A 24,299-nucleotide genomic window follows, 5' to 3' on the forward strand; every position below is an offset into this window, starting at 1 on the left:
ATTTGAAAACACATTATTAAAAAATATGATACTTATCTACAGAGAGACCCTGCATATATGAGATATAAGCAATTAAGATAAACAAATATCTAATTAAATATCACTTGACATTTCAGCAACACCCATCAACAACATTACCAAAGCGCCATGAGTACAAGTTATTACAACTTATCTTTATAATAGTTATAGGAATAAAGAAATATGTTTAATTGGTACCATGAAACTTAAGCTTCAATTTGAATATTCAAAATAATCATGCTAACATTTGTACAACCAATCTACCAAAACATTTTAGTTTAGTTGAAGAGTTATCTCAAATAATGCTAACATTTGTACAACCAAACTGCCAAAATATTTTAGTTCAGGTGAAGAGTACAACCAATCTACAAAAATATATTAGTTCAGTTCAAGAGTTATCTCAAATAATGCTAACATTTGTACAACCAAACTGCCAAAATATTTTAGTTCAATTGAAGAGTTACTTTAGCATCTGAACATTTAATAAACGTCAATAAATTTCTCTCAATTAACTGATGGATCAGGTGAAACAAAATCATTCAACATATCATATCAATTTAAAAGGTTGTAAGGTAAGAAAATTTCTCCCACCCAATTCCATGTTCTTATGTAACAAAAGATAGTACAATTTCCATTTATATTCACCAAAAATCATCCCTCTAATAATGTACATATTGTGGTTGAGTGAATGTGATTCAATCGAGAAAGAAGTAACAGAAGTTGAAACAAATACAATTTCTGTAATGAAATTCATTTACCTGTGAGTAACAAACTTATTTGTAACATGCTTTTCCCAGTAACTCTTCACATCAATTGGAGTTTAGATTATAACCTTCAGCCCCAAGCCTCTCTAACAATTTCCTGAACGCACCTCCACTCATTTTCCTTCCATCCACATGGGCACCTCGCCTATTGGGATTCATCGGGAGGGGATGCATAGATATACTAGTCATGCAACAAGTTGACTGTGATCCACCATTCCCCCACTTGTAACATTGTTGAGCCACTCAAGTGCAAGTGCAAACAGGAATAAGCATAGTTGAAATATCAAAAAAAATTCCATTAATCACAACATCTAGATTTTTTTATTCTTTCATGACAATAGTGACTTCCCCATTTAAGCCTTCCTCAGTTGTGACACTAGGTTTTCTCTGTCTTTTTGGCCTCAAACTTCTAGGTTCATAATCATCATATTTTATCTTAGAAGGGATTTCCTTTTCACCATTTTTTTTTCTTCGATGTATGCTTAGTCATTTTCTGAGCTTCTTCAAATGGTAGAGTCTCTAAGACAGGAGTAGGAAAAGCTACATTAATAGGTCACATGGTTTGGTATTCCCTGATAGAAAATGTAGGATTTTCTGCAAGCACTTGTAAAATATTTGCATTGGATAGGGTTCCACATGAAAGGCTTCTTTGGCCATTCCAACCACCATCCCTAACATAGTCGAGAGCGGTTGTTGAAACCACCATCCCTAACATAGTCGAGAACAGTTTTTGATGCATCACGCTCCAAGATTGCAAATTTTTGCTCTTCATAAGCCACATCCATCCCTTTGAAAGTTGACAGTTAAATTTCAGCAAATTTAGATTTCTTTTCAAAAAAATGCACTATCCCTTTCGAGGATAGCTGCATCATGCTCTGCAAGTACACACATAAATTTCAATCTTGGATGGTCCTTTATAGATTTCTCAAGAGTATCCCAATGTTGTATGTCCAATCTACCTTCATCAACCATGTAGACAAGGCTCTCAAGCCCCCCCTTAGTTTGGAGGCTTAATTTGTGAAGTTACTCTTGAAGGTTCCATAAACTGAAGACGTACTCTTGATAAATTAAAAGCAAAATAATGCAAAAGTAATTATCATCATAGTAATAAATACATAATTTACCATTCCATGTCAACTATTGTCTAAAGGTCCACCAAATCCAGAAGAAATCCAACATAAAATAACATAAACAAGCATAAAATGATACAGATAGGGCCGTTGGAAAAACCAAATCAATAATACAAAGTTGATATCATATGTTACAGGATGAATAAGATAATAAAACCAACAAAATTAGTTAATATACACTCCTTAAGTTAATTATCTATTTCTAGTTTATAAATTAACCAACATCTTTGAGTTAAGACAATATCTTACTAAACTATGCTCACCATGTATTTAATTTAATTATTGACAATATTTTTATACCAACTTTGTTGACAAAATTTTCACAAGAATGAATTGAAATAAATTTTTGACCAATAAACTATATTTGGCCATCCTTGAAGCATCTTTTGAGGTTTTTTTGGGAAACAATTTACCTATACTTCAGTTTTTTGTGGAAACATTATATAATCAGGTAATATTCGGGACATTATATTTACCAATAACGTTGGTAGGGTGGAAACATTATATAATATAATGGAAATAGGCCCTTCCAGGCATTATATTTACTCTATAACAGATAACGCTGGCAGGAAACAAGACCTTCAAGACATTGCATTTACTGTGTCACTAATAAAGTTGACCAGAAAGAGACCCTTCAGGACATTAAACAAGACCTTCAAGACATTGCATTTACTGTGTCACTAATAAAGTTGGCCAGAAAGAGACCCTTCAGGACATTAAACAAGACCATCCTCTGTTCTTGCATCCTTTTATTAGCGCATCCTCTGTTCTTGCATCCTTATCACAAACAATATCTGAAGAATCAAGATGCATTGAAATGGTGATGGACTGGTTGTTCTTTGGCTAAATATTTACCCAAAGAATTAACATGTTTTTCAATAAGTTTCATTTCGAATTGTAGTTAATTGCAGTATCCTCCACCATTTGTGAAAGAGATTTAACCCTCGATTCTTGAAAAAAAAGTGGAAGTGGAAAAGAAGGGCTCGTTGGTGGCCTGGTAAAGAGTTCTGAAGCCATGAGGGTTTGCAGCAAACATTCACCAGAAGAGAAAATCCAAGAGAAGGCAACATACATTTCAACTCTCTTCTTATATGGTTAGTTGCAGAGCCATTCGCACTTTGAGATATGTACAAGAAAGTTGGCATATCGAGGACCTATGAACACCATCTCATAAAAGTAGTGATTCCATGAGTACAGGTCTTTTCCTTTTCGCATAAACTTCTTTCCAGAAAATTGAGAATATCCTTCTTTCGCAGCCCATAAAAGGCAACCAAATCATGACCCCATAATCCATTACATTAGATTCAACACTCCTGTGTACATTACTGTTGCATGAGGTTGTCATTCTTGGTAGCCTATCAATTGCAAATTTACCAAAAGTCTATTCTTTGTCAAGTGTTTCGCCATACTCGTCATGGAACATAGGCTTGAGCACTGGCGTTATAATCTAATCCATATCCAAGCGTTAGATACTATTTCTGTTGAATCCATCACATGATTTTGCAGAATCCATTTCTTGAAACTGATAAAGACGAACAATATTATAACAAATTCCATTCGATTTCTGGCCCAAAATCAGGGGTGGCACGTCATGGTAGAGGTAGTGAGTTGCAACTACACCTATCGCCTTTCTAACAACACCGACGATTTAGGTGTCCTAGTATAATAATCCTATGCAGATGTCATTGAAATTTCCACTCGAACAGATAATGGCACCACTCAGCCATAGAAATTTCCAGAAATTGCCACTCGAACAGATAATGGCACCACTCGCCATAGAAATTTCCAGAATATTCCACTTGAACGAATAATGACACCACTCGCCATTGAAATTTCTACTCGAAAGGATAAAGGCACCACTCACCATAGAAATTTATAGAAATTGCCACTCGAACGAATAATGACACCCCTCTGCCATTGAAATTTCCACTACATCCGGAGAATGGTGCCACCGTTAAAGTGAACCAATTAAAGTTTGAATAGATGTCACAGTCAAAAGATCAGACAATAGACAAGACATATGTCACACAATAGATAGGACATATGTCGACAACTCCTATTTCTTACCCCATAGAAAAGTTAATGCAGTCTGACATGCAAGGGGAATAGCAGTTTCCTTGCTGCTAAAGTGCCAAAGTCAACTTTGAGGGAAATATAAATGCAAGGAAACTGCTATTTCCCTAGCATGTCAAACTGCATTAATTTTTCTATGGGGTAAGAAATAGGAGTTGCGACATATGTGCAAGACAGATGTCACACAGATGAAAAAAGTAGACGAAATTGAAAGGTGAACTGACTCAAAAGAAACATCGGCGTAACAAGGAGATGGTCCTCTGCAACATAAATACAGTAGCCAGATGTCAAACAACAAAATATATGTAGCTAGATGTGAAAGAGAAAATCATATGCCAGATGTCAATCAGAAAATGAAAGTGTAGACTACTAAACTGATTCAAAAGAAAGCCTATCAGTCTAAATATAAATAAATAATGATAAACCATGTACATGATTATGCTTTCACAGAATTGTCATGCTAACCTTGGTTGGGACAAACAATCCAAATCAATATACTAATGCCAGTTAATTATAAAATTATTAATATATAGGCCTTCATATTCCTCAAAGTATACATCTGTCAACATTATTGTTAGCTCCTCAAATTAATGGAAACATATCAGTTGTTAGTTTGAGAGAGAGAGAGCTCCCAAGCAAGATAAATCTTGAAATGAAACTTTTTAAGGGCTAATTTTTCCTTTTCCTATAAATTACTAAGGAAGATATTAGAGAGAGATCTTGAAATAAAACTTTTTAAGGGCAAATTCTTCCTTTTCCTATAAATTTGTAAGATATGCGAGGGAGAGAGAGAACCAATTCTTCTTATTCTTCTTTTACCTATAAATTACTAAGAGACATTAGAGAGAGAGAGAGAGAGCCAATTCTTCCTTTGCCTATAAATTACTAAGATATATTTTAGAGAGAGAGAGAGAGAGAGAGAGAGACAATTCTTCCTTGGCCTATATATTACTAAGAGATATTAGAGAGAGAGAGAGAGAGAAAGATATTAGAGAGAGATAGAGTATCAATTCTTTCTTTGCCTCTAAATTACTAAGCAAGAAATTAGAAAGAGAGAGAGGGCCAATTATTTCTTTGCCTATAAATTACTAAGAAATATATTAAAGAGAGTGAGAGAAAAAAATATTAGGGAGAGAGAGAGAGAAAGATATCAGAGAGAGAGAGAGAGAAAGTGAGAGAGAGAGCTCTCTCAAGCATGATAAATGTTGATTTTTTTTTTAAGAGCCAATTCTTCCTTTGTCTATGAATTATAAATTGAGAGAGAGAGAGAGAGAGAGAGAAATTGGCAATATCCCTTAAAATGTTTCATTTCAATATTTATCATGCTTGACTTTCTCCTTTCATTTAGTGTGTGTGTATAGATAGAGAGGGAGAGAGAGAGATAAATTGGCAATATCTTGCTTAGTAATTTATAGGAAAAGGAAGAATTGGAAGAGAGAGAGAGAGAGAGAGAGAGATCAATTGGCATTATCCCTTAAAATGTTTCAATTCAAGATGTATCATTCTTGACTTTCTCCTTTCATTTAGTGTGCATGTGTATAGATAGAGAGAGAGAGAGAGAGAGAGAAATTGGCAATATCTTGCTTAGTAATTGATAGGAAAAGGAAGAATTGGAAGAGAGAGAGAGAGAGAGAGAGAGCAATTGGAAATATCCCTTAAAATGTTTCATTTCAATATTTATCATGCTTTACTTTCTCATTTAGTGTGTGTGTGTATAGATAGAGAGAGAGAGAGAGAGAGAGAGAGAGAGAGAGAGACCATTTGGCAATATCTTGCAAGTAATTTATAGGAAAAGAAAGAATTGGAAGAATTGGCCCTTAAAATGTTTCATTTCAAGATTTGTCATGCTTGAATTTCTCTTTCCTTCATTTAGTGTGCGTGTAGAGAGAGAGAGAGAGAGAGAGAGAGAGAGAGAGAGCAATTGGAAATATCCCTTAAAATGTTTCATTTCAATATTTATCATCCTTTACTTTCTCATTTAGTGTGTGTGTATAGATAGAGAGAGAGAGAGAGCATTTGGCAATATCTTGCTTAGAAATTTATGGGAAAAGAAAGAATTGGAAGAATTGGCCCTTAAAATGTTTCATTTCAAGATTTGTCCTGCTTGAATTTCTCTTTCCTTTATTTAGTGTGTGTGTAGAGAGAGAGAGAGAGAGAGAGAGAGAGAGAAATTGGCAATATCTTGTTTAGTAATTTATAGGCAAAGGAAGAATTGGCCCTTAAAAACTTTGATTTCAAGATTTATCATGCTTGACTTTCTCCTTTCATTTAGTGTGTGTGGAGAGAGAGAGAGAGAGAGAGAGAGAGAACAATTGGCAATACCTTGCTTAGTAATTTATAGGCAAAGGAAGAATTGGCCCTTAAAATGTTTCATTTCAAGATTTATCATGCTTGACTTTCTCCTTTCATTTAGTGTGCGTTTGTAGATTATTTTGGTATATTGTATTTTTATCAAACCAAGTTATGGGAATAATCAAAGAATTAGTCACTAAAAAGCATAGGTCCATGTTGGAAATACTAAGGGGGGATGGGGGGGCTGGGGAAGGGGTGATGAATCAATTTTCCTTAGCAATTAGCACTTCTAAATCCTTTCAGGGCATTAGTTAACCTTCAATTATTATTATTGTTTATACAATAATAACAGTAAATGAAATAACACAGTAGGCACAAGAATTTTAGGTGGAAAACCCCCTTCGGGTTAAAAACTACCGAACACTTTTCTAATAAATTCTTCAATCTTCAACCCCAACTCAAATGAAAGCAACAACATCCTAGAATTCTAGAAAAGCATTTTTCTCTAGCTCCCACTGGAAGGATGCCCCAACACCCTGGTTTCTTTAGTAATAACTAAATTAATGCCCCAACACCCTAGCGAGACACAACACACTCTAGCACCACCCTACCACCCTAAAGTGTTCACAGGACCCAACCTATAGGCGACTTCATACACCTGCCTAACACCTCCCTGCCACCCTATAATGAATGAAATAAGACAAGACCGTGGATTCCTAAAATAGGGACAATAGTCCACGATACAATAAATTGTACAATGATCTTCATGTACTTGAAAAAACACCCAATCACTTTATGACCTACAACCCAACCATGACATCATCCCAACAATGACTCCTATACCTCCCAACACTGCCTCTTCAACTCTAGGCAGAATGACTCTTTCACAAAGGACTCTTTTACAATCTTTACAATGATGACTCTTTTACAAATGACTCTTTTACAACTTTACAATGATGACTCTTTTATAAATGGCTCTTTTACAACTTTACAATGATGACTCTTAGCCTTAACAATAATTCACGATATCTGGATGGCTGTAATGTCTTTAAGGATTTCCCGCTGTAATAATTCCTTTGATTTGATACTTCTTCTCTTGAATTATTTCTTGATGTTGTACTTGAATTTTCTTCTACTTGCATGCAAAATTTTCCTAACGAAACCAATCCCAAAACAAAACAAAATACCCATCAACTTACCTCTTCCTACAAAACACATGTAAGTGCATAATAATGAATAAATACAAATTAAAATTACAATGCGTACCTAAAGTGTGCTTGTCACTTTTGTTGTTGACATTTTTCAGCAATGGACAAACACTCCCACTCTTGATATAGGTATGGACTCTATGTAAGACTATATCCAAAACTGACCTAAAGATATGGACAATAAAAATTGATGACAAACCCTAGACTTGTGATGGACAAAGTTCTGAGTACAAAAACAAAGACCATTCTATCAACTATGACAAGACAAGTATGATGAACTTACAACATCATATAGATTTATCAGACTTGGTGTAGCATCAAATGTGTAGTATCAAGAATAGGACATTTGAAATGTGGTATCAAAACTAACTATGACATAGAGAGACATAGAGATATAACCGAGACCCTTTATAAACTTATGTTGTCTTGCAAAAACATATGTCAAAGATGATACTCAAAAATTCAAATGTAAGAACTAATCATACATACCTTTCTATAGGATACTTACCCTTGACTATTGATGTGTGATCCTTATTGCAGTGATCCTTGAATGCATGCTTTTCTTTCCTTCTAGGAGCTCAATATTGAATCCATTGTATCTATGTAATTTGAGATCTCTAGGGTCTGAAATTTCGTCCTGTGGTAGCCCTATGAGTCCTGTTTCCAACACCATAGGTTTGATCAATATTGGATTCTTCAAGAAAGAGTTATGCCCAATCTCCCACTATGACCTGATTATAGACCGTTTCAGTAGAGCGAACTTGTACGAAGTGCCACGTGTCACTGTTGCGACCTTCAACCCTGAAAACGATACCCAACAAACTAAAGTTTGTCCTATTTCTGTCACTATTTACGAAATTTGAATCCAATTCTCAGAGAGAAAGTTATGACGATTTTCCCAACGTCACCTGTTTGACATGGAATTCAGGAGCCTGCAAAAATCCTAACATCCTCAGATCATATCTCTGAAAATATAATGAACCAAGATCTAAAATTCGATCACAAGGTTCATAAATATTTCAGCTCAAACAGATTTTAATTTCAGCTTTTGAATCTTCACATAAAAAAATTTATAGCGAAAATTCCATGATGACCTGTTTGAAGCCACAAAATCCCTACTAGAGGAGGATATGAGGGTCACTATTTATATGAATGTTTTGAGTTGATAGGATCCTAAAAAAGTGAATGTTGGAGGGATTTTAAGAGCAAAAAAACATTATTAATTTTTGACTATTGAATGACCACAACCAATTATGAGTGTCATGCCACAACCCCATAGGGTTTTAGCCCACTAACTGGGGTCACTAACTTCAAACATGAATATCTCTCAAACTGTGAAGAATTATGTGGCATGCCATATAAATGGAAACATTTTGATGAGTAGAATCCATCTAGAAGATCCTTGACTCATAATAGAGTAAGTTGTAAAGTCAAAATTCCCATGCAAGATCGGGGTATCCCCTGGTGTTTCTTCGGTTGACATCAATGACAACCACTGATCAACAATCTCCCCCTTTGGCATTGATGGCAACACAAGTAACTCCCCCTACAATCATGAAACCTTTTCCTATTGCCTCCTCTCCCCCTTTTTCATCAATGGGTAACTCCCCCTGACAAACTGTCATCCTGCGGATCTGTACACACCTCCACTCCCCCTTTCTACTTAGTTATATAAGAGAAAGATTCTAATGAGAACTTGGGAGAATCCAAAGATTTTGGCGAAGATACTCAAATTCTTCATGAGGTAATGGTTTGTTAAAGATGTCAGAAATTTGTTCCTTTGTGCCAACATATTCAAGCTTGATATTCTTTTTGGTGACCTGGTCTCTAACGAAATGATATTTGATCGGAATGTGCTTTGTTTTGGAATGCATCACAAGATTTTTGGAGACACTGATGGAACTGGTGTTATCACAGAAGGTGGGAATAGGCTCATAAAACTTAACTTGAAGATCTTGCAAGGTTTTAATCATCCAGATAACTTGAGTACAACAAGCTACTTGCACGATGTATCCTGCTTCCACTGTGGATAACGAGATTGAAGATTTATTTTTACTTAACCGTGAGATAAGGAAACCACCTAGGTAGAACGCTTCTCCACTAGTACTCATACGATCATCAACACTTCCTGCCCAATCTGCATCTGTATAAGCTTGGATGACCAAATCATTTCCTTTAGGATACCAGAGACCATATTCCACTGTGCCCTTAATATATCGAAGAATTCTTTTGATGACAATGATATGAGGTTATTTTGGTTCTGCTTGGAATCATGCTACTTGTCCAACTACCTGCATCACATCTAGGCAAGAGGCTTTCACATATAAGAGACTACCAATCATGGATCTATACAAACTTTGGTCCACATCCTTTGATTAGTCTTCTAAGATTAACTTGCAACCTGTTACCATGGGGGTAAGGACAGGCTTGCAATATTCCATCTTGAATTTCTTGAGCATTTCCTTGATGTACTTGATTTGATATATGTCTTGATCCACTTTCACATAGAGATTGCTTGTCAGCGCTTCCTTTCTTGAATCTGCAATAATTCAACTATTCTTCTCCCTTAAACATCTAATGAAAATTCCATCTTGTTCAAACTAACTATCTATCAATCATATACTCGTGTTATATACTGTTGCATAGACTCCTCATCTTCAAATTTCTAGGAGTCGATAAGCTGAATTGTTAAAAATAGTGTGTCATTTAATGAAATATCTTGACTCGAGTCATTAACTGAAGCATCTGTTGATTCCTCACAATCTGTTACGAATCGTGAAAGAATAAATGTTGGGACCTTATTGCCTTCTTGCTCATCTTGCACTTGTTTATCCTGTACTTGTTTTCCTTTCCAAACCTTCTTATTATTGTCGTTAAGATTTTCATTCATGATTTATTCCATATTGTACCTACAATTACAAGCTATGTTTCCATAGTTATGACATTTGTAACATTTGATGTTATTCATAGAAGATTTCATTCGGTTTCTATCTCATAATGCTTCTAGGGTTTTGCCGACAATAGTTGTACCTATCTGGAACTTCATAATCCCTAGCCATATGTCCAAAATTGTAACATTTGTAACATTCAACATCATCTCTCAAGTGATCAAATTTGTTGATATTATGCTGAGTTTTGGAATATCCATTTCTAAAAGATCTTCTGGAATTATATTCATTCCAAACATACATGCGACATTCTGCATCTCTATGTCCAAACCTTCCACATCAATAACAATGACCATAAGAGATAGGTTGGTACCTGAGAGGAAATATTATTTGAGGAATTTTCTTCCAAGGTTCTTCCTATGAGTCTTGATCTCTTGATTTAGCTGAGAGATCTATCTACTTGGTATATTTTTCATATCCATCTTCTTTAATTGTCATAGAAGCACTCGACTTCTTTTCAAATTTTTCTTTGTAACCAAGACCAATCTTGGCACTATATGATCATTGGTTGTTGATGAGTTCATCCAAAGTCTTTAAACTGTTGGAGTAGTTTTGAAAAGTTTTTCCATTTTTTACTTCCTTTCATAGAGCAACTATTTCAGCTTCCAATGCTTCTATTTCCTTGGTGTTTTCCTTTAATTCTTTCCTGAGATATTGTTCAATTTTCTTGTATTCTTCAACCTTGATTTTAAGTTGAGGATCTGTTCTCTTTCTGTCTTCAATTCGTCTTCAAGAGTGTTTACATGCTTCTTCTTGGCTTTGAGCTCTTTGATAACCCTGATCACTTCATTTTGAAATTCAACTTCAGTCATTTCTTCTTCTTCGTTAGGTGCCTCTTGCTTATTGTGCTTGGCCATCAAAAATAATCTTCCGTTGAATTCTTCTTCGTTATCACTGGCTTCTTCGGATGAGGAACTATCTTCTTTGGTGAAGAAACTTTTCTTAAACCATTTCTCCTTTCCTTGCTTGTTGAACTTCCTAGAACCTTTCTTTCCTTTCGTAACAACCTCATTTTTGTGAGGACATTTTGTTGCAAGATTCCAAACCTCACCACATTCAAAACATATTAATGGAAGTTTAGCTTTGAATTTTCCCATAATTGTTCTCATTTTCTGCGTGAAGTAGGCAAATTATTTATCTAAGCGTTCTTCTTTCTCTTCTTCCTTTTCTTCATCCTTACAACTGTAGGTTTTTTCTTTCTAAGTCTGCTTGTCCTTACCATTCTTCTTGGATGTGGAAAATGTTGTTTCTAAGTGAGATGTGCCATCCTCTTCTTCAATCCCGTTTTCATATGTTGTAAGAATTCCATGCAATTCATCTATGTTGAGCTTGGTCAGATTCAATCTATCTTCCAAGATAGACACCTTATGGTTGAATCTTGTAGGCAAGGTTCTGAGGATCTTTCAGACAACTATTTTCATGTCAACATGTTCTCCCAAACCTTCCAATGGATTTGTTGTTTCATCAACACATTGAAAGTATTCAACAATATCTTCATCTTCCCTCATTCTGAGTTGCTCAATTTTTTCCCTGAAAATTTGAAGCTTTACTTCTTTCACCTTTGAGTCACCCGCATATATATATTCAAGCTTGCCCCATACCTCTTTAGCAATTTTACATCTCAATACCTTAAGATAAACATATTCAATAAGCCCACTAATAATAAGATATTTAGCCTTTGCATCATATACCATATTTTTCTTTCCTTGTTCATCCTGGGTCGATGTGAAGCCTTTGTCAACGATTTCTCATACTTCATATCCTTACACCAACAAATGAACTTGCATTCTTCCACTCCAAAGTGCATAGTTATTTCCATTGAACAAAAGAACTCTATTCTTAGTATACTCCATGATCTGCTTCCAGTTGTTAGACTTCTATTGAAGGAACCAAGCTCTGATTCCAATTGTTAGAAATACTAAGAGGGGTTGAATAAGAATTCCTTACTAATTAGCAATTTTAAATATTTTCAGAGCATTAGTTAATCTTCAATTATTATTAATGTTTATACAATAATAACAGTAAATAAAAGAACACAGTCGGCATAAGAATTTTAGGTGGAAAACCCACTCCAGGTAAAAATCCATCAAACTCTTTTCTAATAAATTCTTTAATCTTTAGCCCCAATTGAAATGAAAGCAAAAACTTCCTAGAATTCTAGAAAAGCATTCTTCTCCAGCTCCCACTGTAAGGACACCCCAATGCCCTGGTTTCTTCAGTGATCACTGAATGGATGCCCCAACACACTAGCGAGCCACAAATCGTCCTAGCACCACCTTACGACCCTGAAGTTTTCATAGGTCCCAACCTGTAGGTGACTTCATACACCTGCCTAGCACCTCCCTACCACCCTATAATGATTGAAATAAGACAAGACTGTGGATTCCCAAACTAGGGACAAAAATCCACGATACAATAAGATGTAAAATGATTTTCATGTACTTGAACAAATACCCAATCACTTTATGACCTACAACCCTACCGTGAAAAAATCCCAACAGTGACTCCTATACCTCCCAACACTGCATCTTCAAATCTAGGCAGATTGACTCTTTGACAATCTTTACAATGATGACTCTTTTACAAATGACACTTTTACAAATTTACAATGATGACTCTTTTATAAATGACTCTTTTACAACTTTACAATGATGACTCTTGGCCTTAACAATACTTCATGATATCTGGATGGTTGTCATGTCTCCAAGGATGTCCTGATGAAATGCTTCCTTTGATTTGATACTTATTCTCTTGAATTCTTGCTTGATGTTGTACTTGAATCTTCTTCTATATGCATGCAAAATTTTGTCAGCGAAACCAATCCCAAAACAAAACAAAATACCCTTCAACTTACCTTTGCCTGCAAAACACATGTAAGTGCATAATAATGAATAAACACAAATTAAAATTAAAATGTGTACCTGAAGTGTGCTTGTCACTTTTGTTGTTGACTTTTTGCAGCAGTAGACAAAGACTCCCACTCTTGATATAGGCCTGGATTCTATGCAATACTATATCCAAAACTGACCTAAAGATATATACAATAAAAAATGATGACAAACCCTAGACTTGTGATGGACCAAGTTCTAAGTACAACAGCAGAGACCATTCTATCAACTATGACAAGAAGAGTAACATGGAATTACAACATCATATAGATTTAGCAGACTTGGTGTAGCATCAAGAATATGTAGCATCAAATGTGTAGTATCAAGAGTAGGACATCCGAAATGTGGTATCAAAACTAACTGTGACATATAGAGACATAGAGATATAACCGAGACCCTTTATACTTACGTTGTCCTAAAAAAACATATGTCAGAGATAATACTCAAAATTCAAATGTAAACATTAATCATACATACCTTGCTATGGTATACTTACCCTTGACTGTTCATGTGTGTTCCTTACTAAAATGATCCTTGAATGCATGCTTTTTCTTACCTTCTGGAAGATCGATATTGAATCTATTGTATAGATGTAATTTTGGAAATATAGGGTTTGAAATTTCGTCCTATGGTAGCCCTCTGAGTCCTCTTTCCAACCCCATAGTTCTGATCAAGATTGGATTCTTCAAGAAAGAGTTATGCCCAATCTCCCACGATGACCAGATTATAGACTGGTTCAATAGAGCAAACGTGTATGAAGCGCCATGTGTCACTGGTGCAACCTTCAACCCTGAAAACAATACCCAATAAACTAAAGTCCGTCCTATTTCTTTTACTATTTACAAAATGTGAATCCAATGCTTAGAGGGAAATTTATGACGATTTTCCCAACGTCACCTATTTGACATACAATTAGGGAGCCTGCAAAAACCCTAACTTCCTCACATCATATATCTAAAAATATAGCGAACCAAGATTTGAAATTCAATCACGAGGTTTATCAAAATTTCATATCATATGGGTTTTAATTTCAGCTTCTAAATCTTTGCAGAAACAAAGTTATAGCGAAAATTCCATGATGATCTATTTGAAGCCACAAAATATGAGGGTCACTATTTATATGAATGTCTTGAGTTGAGAGGGTCCTCAAAAAGTGAACATTGGAGGGGTTTAGGAGAAAAAAAAAAATATTAATTATTTACTATTCAATGACCACAACCAATTATGAGTTCCATGCCACAACTCCATAGGGTTTTAGCCCACTAACTGGGGTTACTAACTTCAAACATGGATATGTCTCAAACTGTGAAGAATTACATGGCATGCCATATATCAACAGAAACATATTGACGAGTAAAATCCATGTATAAGATCCTTGACTCAGAATAGATTAAATTTTCAAGTTAAAATACCCATGCAAGATCATGGTAGCCCCTGGTGCTGCTTGGGTTGACATAAATGACAACCACTGATCAACAGTCCATCCACTAGCTATGATGTATTGTCCACAACCCATGCTTAAACCATGTTTTCCTCAATTTCCTAACCAACTACAAGTCATACGTAATATTTCTAGGCTTGGATTATTAGGGAAAGAACAAAATTACTACCTGCATGCATGCCCATGAGATATCAATAAGGAAAAATGTTAGTTGACCACTTCTTGTAAACAAGCTAAATGTGTTTATCACACTTAAAGCCAAGGTAATATGCATGGTCATTCCTACATGCATGCACGTGGGCATGGAATAGGTAGAACATGGGTTGATTATTGTTTATAGACAAATAATATATTGGTTAACCATGACACATGAACAAGCAAGGTACATTTTCTCACATTTAGGTCAAATAAAAAAGTGGTCAAAATAAAGCATAAAGAAAATGTAACAAAACATAGAAAGGTTGCATTCTAATGAAGCAAAAAATAAATAATCAAATCAACAAAATGGAATTTAAAAAGCATGATACTTAAGAAATATAAAAATAAAAATGGAATACATGAAGAAAGAAAACTACTCCATAAATTTACATTTGCAAGCAAATGAAAATATGAAAACCAAGAGTATAATTGAAGTAAACATCAAGCATGCTAATATAAACAAGCAAGAAAATCTTGACATGTACAAGTTATTTTCCTCAGTGTCAGGCAACAATTGCGTAACTCCAAATGAATTGAATGATTTGCATTAAGAAATTATTGACATATACATTAATAGGGAGACTCTTGGAATTCAAATTCTTGTTTCTCTTCACCTTATCTATTTTCCTATTTACAATATTCATAATATTTCCTAATCCCAAATATTAGGTTTCAACATTCCCCACCTTAACCTGAAGCGATTTTGTGAGTCCAAGCATAATTATGAATTTTACTATTTTTTCTCTTCCAGACGCTTTGGTAAAGATGTATGCAGTCTTCTCGTTTGTGGAACAACGACATAGGTAAATAGTCTTGGCCTCAACATGATGACGAATCAGATAATACTTTGTATTGATATACTTGGTTCAATCATGTAACTTTGCGTTCTTGGTCAAATTTATTACACAAGTGTCATCAATCAAAAGAGGAGTTTAATGCACTTGTTTCTCCTGCATGTCTTCCAGAATTTTCCTGAGCCACACAATTTCCTTCGTTGCTTCTGCAATTGCCACATATTCGGCCTCAGTTGTGGAATCTAGTGGAATTGTCTATTTGTGTGACTTATAGGAGACAACTCCTGATCTAAGAATCATAACATAACCTAAAGTAGATACTCCATTTTCTTTATCTCCATCAAAACTTGAACTAAAGTATCGAATCAATCTGAAGTCATCGACATGTGTATCCTTGAGCCCAAAGCCTTGAGCTCCCTTCAAGTGCTTTACAACTCTTTTTGCAGTAGACTAATGACCCTCATAAGGCCTTTTCATAAACCTGGAGAGGATTCCAACAATAAATTAAATGTTTGGTCTAGTAGTAGTGAGGTTTTTGAGACTTCCTACCAGTTGTTTGTAATTTTTTGCATCCTCAAATTCATTTCTTTAAGTGGATGTGAGCTTTAAATTCTTCTCCATTAGAGTGGTCAAAGGATTGCAATTATTCATGCCAAATTTGTTCAACAAATATGCAATTTACTTCTTTTGAGAGAGGAATATAAACTTCAAATGTTGGGTTACTTCAATAACAAGATAGTAGTGAACATATTCCCAAATCTATCATTTAAAAACCTTTCCTTAGTTCTTTATTTATGGATGCAATGTAATTTTCATTGTTCCCTGTCATCAAAAGATCATCCACATACACCATAAGATATACAATTGTTTTTCCAACTTTCTTGACAAACAAAGGCGCATCATCAAGATCACAATGTTTGAAATTAATTTTTAGAATATGCTTAGTCAATTTCTCATACTAGGCTCGTTGTGTTTGTTTGAGTCCATACAAGGATTTGACAAGATTACATACTTTGTGCTTCTATCCCTCCACAAAAAATCCTTCTAGTTGGCACATAAAAACATTCTCTTTCAAATCTCCATTCAAGAAAGTAATTTTTACATCCATTCGATGGAATTTCAAAAAGTTTTGAGCTACCAAGGAAAAGAGAGTATGGATGGTAGTCCATTTTTCTATGGGGGAAAAAGTCTCCTCATAATCAACCCCTTCCTTTCGTTAATAACCTTTTTCCACGAGCCTAGCTTTATGCTTGTGAAGTAAGCCATTTGCTTTTTACTCGTTCTTGAAGACCACTTGCCACCTATTGGTTTGGTTCCTAATGGAGGATCAACCAGCTTCCAAGTTCCATTCTCCATCAAAGCATCATATTATTTTTTCACTGCTTCTTTCCATTCATCATGCAAAGCAACTTCTTTGAAGGAAGTTGGTTCAAAATATGTAGACAAATTTAATCTAAAATCATAAGAAACATCTATATTAACAGGTGAATCAGAATCATCCACATCACCTCCATTATGTCTAGTAGAGCTTCATGTCCCTGTCTTTCCAACCTCATCAGGATGAACACTTTCAAATGTCTTTGTGAGCCATTTTGAAGGACCTTTCTGAGATGGCCTAGGTTATTCAATTGACTGAGATGAGGCTGAATCAAGATTTAGCCTTGCGATTCTCTCAATCACATCACTCAAAGCATCTTCTTGACTAGTGGTTGGAGATTCATGAGGGGGAGAGAGTGTTTCAGAAGGAGATTCCACAGATTGATCCAGTATAGGGATCTCCCCTTCAAGATGTGGAATCTCATTATCAAATTCTTGAAAGGATTTTGCATGTATGAATCTGTCTAGGCGATCAAGCTATCACTCAACAAGATTTCCAGTCTTGAAAGATTCAAGAAAAAACACATCTTTAGATATTATAAAATTTGTATTTACTTCATCATAGAGACACTATTCTTTGGAGGTATCTGAGTACCCCAAGAAGATACATTTTTGACTCCTTGCACCAAGTTTTTTTTTTGTTCCTTAGGTATCAAGGCATAACATGTGGAACAAAAACCCTAAGATGCCTCACCTAAGGAATGTGGCCATTTTTACATTTTATAGGGAATCTTGTTTTTGAGAGCATGAGATGGACACCTATTCTTAATATACACAACACATAGAATTGCATCAACCCAAAACACCATCTCAACATTTTTGAAAAACATCATTGAATGTACCATATTCAAGATTTTCCTATTCATTCTTTCAGCTACACCATTCTATTGAGGATTATAAGGCATGATTGTTTGATGTTAGATCCCATGTCGGCGAAGGTAATATTCAAATTCATTTGAAGCATATTACTTTCCATTATAAGTATGAATAGAGCCAATATGATATTGTGTACCATTTTCAATCCATGCATGAAAGTTTCAAAAGCTAAAGATTTGTTCTTCAATAGATATACCTAACACATTCTAGTATAGTCATCAATAAAATTCATAATCTATTTATTAACATTTTTAAAAATAATAGGCATAGGGCCACATAAGTTAGAATTAATGAGTTCAAGATTTCTATGTTCTTTGGAATGAGAATCATGAAAATAATGTTTATTTTTCTTTCCTAAGATACAAGCATCACATTGCTTAAGTTTCCTAGGAATGGTAGGAAAACTAGTAACACCATTTTTCTTCAATAAGCGCGGGTTTTCATAGTTCAAATGTCCAAATATAATATGCCACAAGAGATTAGATGGTAATGTACCTTCACCAAATTGAGAACTATATGAAAAATTTTGTGCACGAGCAGAGGTTCCTTGCAGCTTCAAGAGACTTTCTTATTTTGTCCCAATCATGACAAGTGTGTTGTCTGATGCTTTTCTGACCTCAACATTGCCTTCAAACATATGGATGGAGTGTCCTTGTAGGAAGATGTGAACCAAAGAAAATAAGGTCCTCTACAAATCTGGGAGATATATAACATCACATGGAAGAAATTCTGGGAGACCATGTAGTTTGAGCCTGATTATGCCAAGCCCTGATGGCTTGAGTTTTGACTTGTCTGCAAAGTAGACTGCTCCATCAACATTGTCAGTGAATTCTTCAAATAAATCTCTTCTAAAAGTAAGGTGGAAAGTTACTCTTGAATCAAGCAACCATGCATATTTCCATGAAGCAAGTCAAGCATTAAACAAGTCTTCAGTTACTCCAATATTACAATGTGCCACAACATAATGAGAGGATTCGGGTGCTTTACCTTTCCCTTGATCTGATGGTTTTCGTTTATCTTCATCCTTTTCCTATATAATCCTATCCCAAGAGAGATTAAATTTGGAAGAATCATGTCCATTTCTGTTACACCATATGCAATGAATATCATATCTTCCTCCTTGGTAGTGTCTTCCCCCTGCCTCTATTATTCTTCCTTCCACGTCCTCTTCACCCACCTCTTCCTCTAAAATAATCTTGTGCTTATTTATTCTCTTTTTATGCAAGGAACACATATTCTTCATGAGACTAAGAAATTGTCTTCTTCTTCCCAAAATATTTATCTCTTTCAACAAACTTCTCCACAAGAGAGTCAAAGGAAATCTCCTTAAGTTTGCCACTAGCTTGTAATGACTCAAGATAATGGGAATAAGTGGGATACAATGCCTTGATGAACTTTGTGAGAGGAACATCCATTTTAACAACAATGGATTCTATATCATGCACAATATATCTTGTTTCAGAGGCTAAGGAAAGGGGATCATCATATTTTAATTCTAAATTGAACAACTTGATCATTAATTGGACTACTTCAAGCTTAGAATGTGAGTCATATAATGTTTTCAACTTCTTTAAAGCACCAAAAGCATTTGTAAATGACGTAATATGATGGATCACCTCTTCATTGACTGATGTTACAATCAAGGCATAGGCCTTACTATTCTTTTTCTCCCAAATAGCGATCTCTTTTTCAAAAGTGGGATTCTTAGGAGGATTCCCTCCTTCTCCTTCACAAACTCCTTTCCACAACTCATTAAAAATCAGGGTATGTTTTATCTTCTTGGACTATTCATGGTAGTTCTCTTTTCTAGAGAGAATTTCTCCAACTGTGGGGATTAGTGAATGCATCATAATTTTTTTTGAATTGGACCCTAAATAGTCACAAAACAATTGATATGTCTTTGCAATAAAATTGATTGGTATACAATTTCAAATACCATGTCTCAAATACTAACCATAATTCACAAATTTCAACATAATTAAGCATTTGATTGAATTGATGCAATAATTTATCACCATAACTTGTTGAAACAATTCATACAATAGCATATCACCGCAACACATTCTTCAAAAACATTATTCAACACACATATGCCCATATGATACTCAGTCTTCGCAGGCTTCAAAACTTCAACGCACAAAGGGGAGCACATTGTCTTAAAAAAAGAGTGCATATATAAAGGTCATTTAACCATTATGCATAACTCATGATATTTGATAAATTTTAACACGCCGGCGCACATCACTTCATGATATTCACAATGCATTTATGACCTTCAAAATTATTCAACACACCATACCAAACCATACATATTTAAATAATTCAAACTCACCATAAACAATCTTCAATACAACACTAACAAAGCATAGTTTACATTCTTCAAAAAAAAAATCATACGACGTGGAACTCATTGCATAGGACCAACAAACATGATGTCATTGCATCATAGGCCAATGCACATATAATCAGTCTTCAAAATATATGTGTCATCACCATCTCACATATACAACCAATGTCAAATGAACAATCACGTGACATTCCAAACACATGATACAGATTTGATTCAACTTACGATCGATGGTGTCCATCATACATACAATTTCAACTCAATGTTTCAACACATAAGATCAACTATCGTTCAAACATTAATGCACAGGAGAAGGTTCATCGCATAGGGATGATATGAGCCAATGATGTAGAACTAAACACTCTAAATTATAGCATAGGTATAGAGGATAATTACAAAGAAAAATGACGGATAGTGGCAATGAATAGTATGAGTTACATGCTAAATTGGAACCTATTTCTCTAATACCATGCCATTCCAGGTTTGTGTAACTTCGAATGAATTGTATGATTTGCATTAAGAGATTATTGATATATATATTGATAGGGAAACTCTTGGAATTCAAATTCTAGTGTCTCTTCACCTTATCTATTTTCTTATTTACAGTATTTACAAATCCCAAAGATTAGATGTGAACACTTAGAGGCATACCAACTTAAATATCTGTTCAAATTTAGTCATTTATCAAAAGATGGTTTTATCTCCCTACATGTCTCGGAGATGATAAGTTCCCAGGCTAATATTTTAAAAAAAAATCTAATGATTAGCAAACCTTTGCTTTACATTGTCTCTTTCCTCCTCTCACTTCAACAAAATAGAAATTTAATTTGAATGGCCAAGGAGTCCTCTTTATTTATCACTTATGAGAGGTACAAAGAAGGTGGAATGAAATTAAGAGGTAGGATTATTTTCTTTTCCAATTACAATGACGGTTAACCACCATTTTCCTTACAATCTTGATCGAGTTTGTATTCATACACTCTACAATAACATTCCTTTGGGGGTATTATTTGGACGATTAATGTAAGATAATTTTCTTCTCTAATATAACCTTTAATGATACTCAAGATGAAAAATATGAGGCAATTATCAATGCTAAAAAAAGGTACTCTAAACCTAGTAATGATCCATTACCCTAGAAATCAAATCATTGTTGTGTCATTCATATTAGTTATTAGTATTATTGGGATCCTCCCTCAGGGTGTAATGTGGGGTTGAAGGGCTTATTAGAGAAATAATATTGTCAGTATAGTAGCCATGAATGTAAATTCAACTATGTCCATTATGTTTTCTATTATTAAACAAGGAACATTAGGTAGTTATGGTTGAATAAATGTAACAATATCTTATCAAAGATCGTCCACTGAGTAGTTTGCATGCGGTCATGAACAAGGTTTTCAAATAGCTCTAAGTAAGGATGGGGTCTTCCTTATGAATCGTGTGTAGGAGTATACTGTATTTGGAGATTAGTTCATTAGGAGGTTACCCCCTCTAAGAGGCAAGTGAACAAGGGTATATTCCTTCCATAAAAGGATCATTATCCAATGTTGCCTTACTTTAAGGGTTTTGATATTGAATAAAGTGTGTTGTATCTAACATATTATTTATGGTTCATGTTTTAGGATTAAATATCATAACGATTGGTATTGGAGTTACTTTATTGGGCAAGAAAGTATAAGAATTATTTATTTATTTATTTATTTATACTTGTTTTTTCTTGTTGTGGATTCTTCAAGGGAAAAAAAAGGTTGTGACACTCATATCCATTATTGTAATTTTTTTCATAATAAACAAATTACAAATATGAATCCTATTGAATAAACACCTAATTTTGAAAAAAACACATCCAAATTATAGTTCAAGAGGTGAAGATATCATTGAATTAAATTCAACTATTCTAGGGTTTTTCCGGTGATGGTCTCATATATTGTAGAGTAGTATCTTTTGAGATAGAGCAGGGATTATTGTTAGATTGACACAATTAAATATAAAAATTTTGTGGTTTTAAGTTGGTATATGATATTATTTACTTTCTATATTCAACATAAAATACCCTTGTAATTATCTACCCTCAAACTCCCTGTGAAACCAAATAATGACACTGAAGTGAAACATGCCATCAGAATATTGATAAGAATCTTATAGGATATCAAGGAGAACTTGCAATATATGAAGAAGGTGTTGATGATGCTAGACCCACCAACATGTTAGGGGATCTCCTTGGTAAGAAGTCCCAACTAGAGCTCAGATCATTTGGAGTATGAGTCCCAGTAGTGGGTATCAATGTAATGCCTTGACTGCGGTAGCGCACAGAGCTAAGTGTGATAACTTTGTTGGAAGCAAGTGTGTAACCTTGCAGTGAGTCAAATGAGATGCATGGGGATTCTAATGCATGGAGGGGAAAAGTAGTGTGTCCCTTAGAAGCCTGTAATAGTATGCACCCTGAAAGGAACATACGAGTGGAATGACATCACAAGATGGAAAGCAGAATAGTCCACAAACCAAAGTGACGGGTTAAACCAACAAAATGTTTGCAACAAGATTCATACAATTGCATACAAAATAGTTAATACGCAAATGAGTAAGTTAAATAACATACATTACTAAAGAAACCAGAATAGTCCAACTATAATAACAACATATGCATGAAAGCGCGCTGGCTTGTTATACATTATTAAGTGAAAGTTCATACACCATTGACAACCACTAGCCCCAATAGTGGAACATTACAATCAACACCGCTTGCTCCTACAAAGAGATGTACTCGCTCTATGCTATGGAGAAGCCAAGGATCGTCACAATACTCTCCAAGCCTTCTCTAAGTAATGCCTAGCCAAAAGCTTGGCTCCCAAAAGACTGTACTATGAGTTATGAGGTTCTATATATAGAAAAGGGTGGGGTGACCCTTGACATTCTCCTTTGACTCTTGGACTACCCTCATGACTCTTTACATTACATAGTGACTGTTCACATTCCACTAGTGGCACTTGGAATTTCACTTACAACATATTTACAATAATACATTTTTCCACATGTACCCATGTGAGACAAAATAGGCTAGAGACAACCTAACAAGAAAAAACACTATGAATCTGAGGTTTGGGGAAATACCAACTCGGAAACATCCACTTGATGCTTCTCAGTCATGTACTAATGCCAAGCTTGGTATTGTGTTGTGATGTCCCCAAACTTCTTGATGTTGTCTTGTTGAAAGCGGACTCTTGCCTCCATGGCATCCGGCATGTGGTCTTGGAACCTATGTTCATCTCGTCCTGAAGCATGTGCACCATTGTCCTGAGTGTGGCTGGACCACCAATGTACTTCTGCATGTTGTCTGCGCGCAGGTGCAAGTCATCACTGGTGGCCTCGTGCATCAACTGCTCGAAGTACCTGTCAACCACCAGCCAGACTTTGTTTTTGTGCTTAGCTTTGGTGAGGGAACCTGCATCTGTTCACTCTCTTCCTCAGCTGCTGGTTGTTCTAGCTCATCAACCTGTATTAGTGTTGTTTTCTCTATCATTACACCTTGCCTTTGTTCTTCTTCCTGTTTTTGCTTCTCAGCTCCTGTTCTTCCTTCAACTTTTTTTCTTCTTGCTGGGATCTCAGTTCTGCTACCTGCAAGCTTTGCTTTTCTCTCTTCCTTTGCTTTGTTGTCTGTGTCCTGTGCTTCCTTTTGCTTCTACTGTCAAAGATGCCTGCATGAAGATTGAATGCGCTTTTTCTATATATCTTTGTTCTCCCTTTATTATGTTAGCAACTTCATCTTTCCATGATCCTGTACTGTCTTGATGCCTTCTGCCACTACTGCTGGTTTCGCTGCCATGTTGGTGTTGATTCATTTTATGTAAATAGTTGGGCATCTACATATATTGGCAAGTACAATGACTGCTGGAGAGAAGCACTTCACGAGTGTGGTACATGTGGGAAAAAAAGGACACTCATGGA

The 24,299-nt window shown here is 35.2% G+C and overlaps 1 pseudogene; it reads right to left on the reverse strand.

Annotated features, from left to right (window-relative positions):
- Positions 1–772: 772 nt before the first annotated feature.
- On the reverse strand, positions 773–1,754 carry LOC149141910 (uncharacterized; annotated as a pseudogene).
- Positions 1,755–24,299: the final 22,545 nt, after the last annotated feature.

This window comes from Pinus tabuliformis, chromosome X (genome assembly GCF_031772625.1).
Source record: "Pinus tabuliformis cultivar Carrire ecotype Pingquan chromosome X, CPIR1, whole genome shotgun sequence".
Classification (NCBI taxonomy): domain Eukaryota; kingdom Viridiplantae; phylum Streptophyta; class Pinopsida; order Pinales; family Pinaceae; genus Pinus; species Pinus tabuliformis.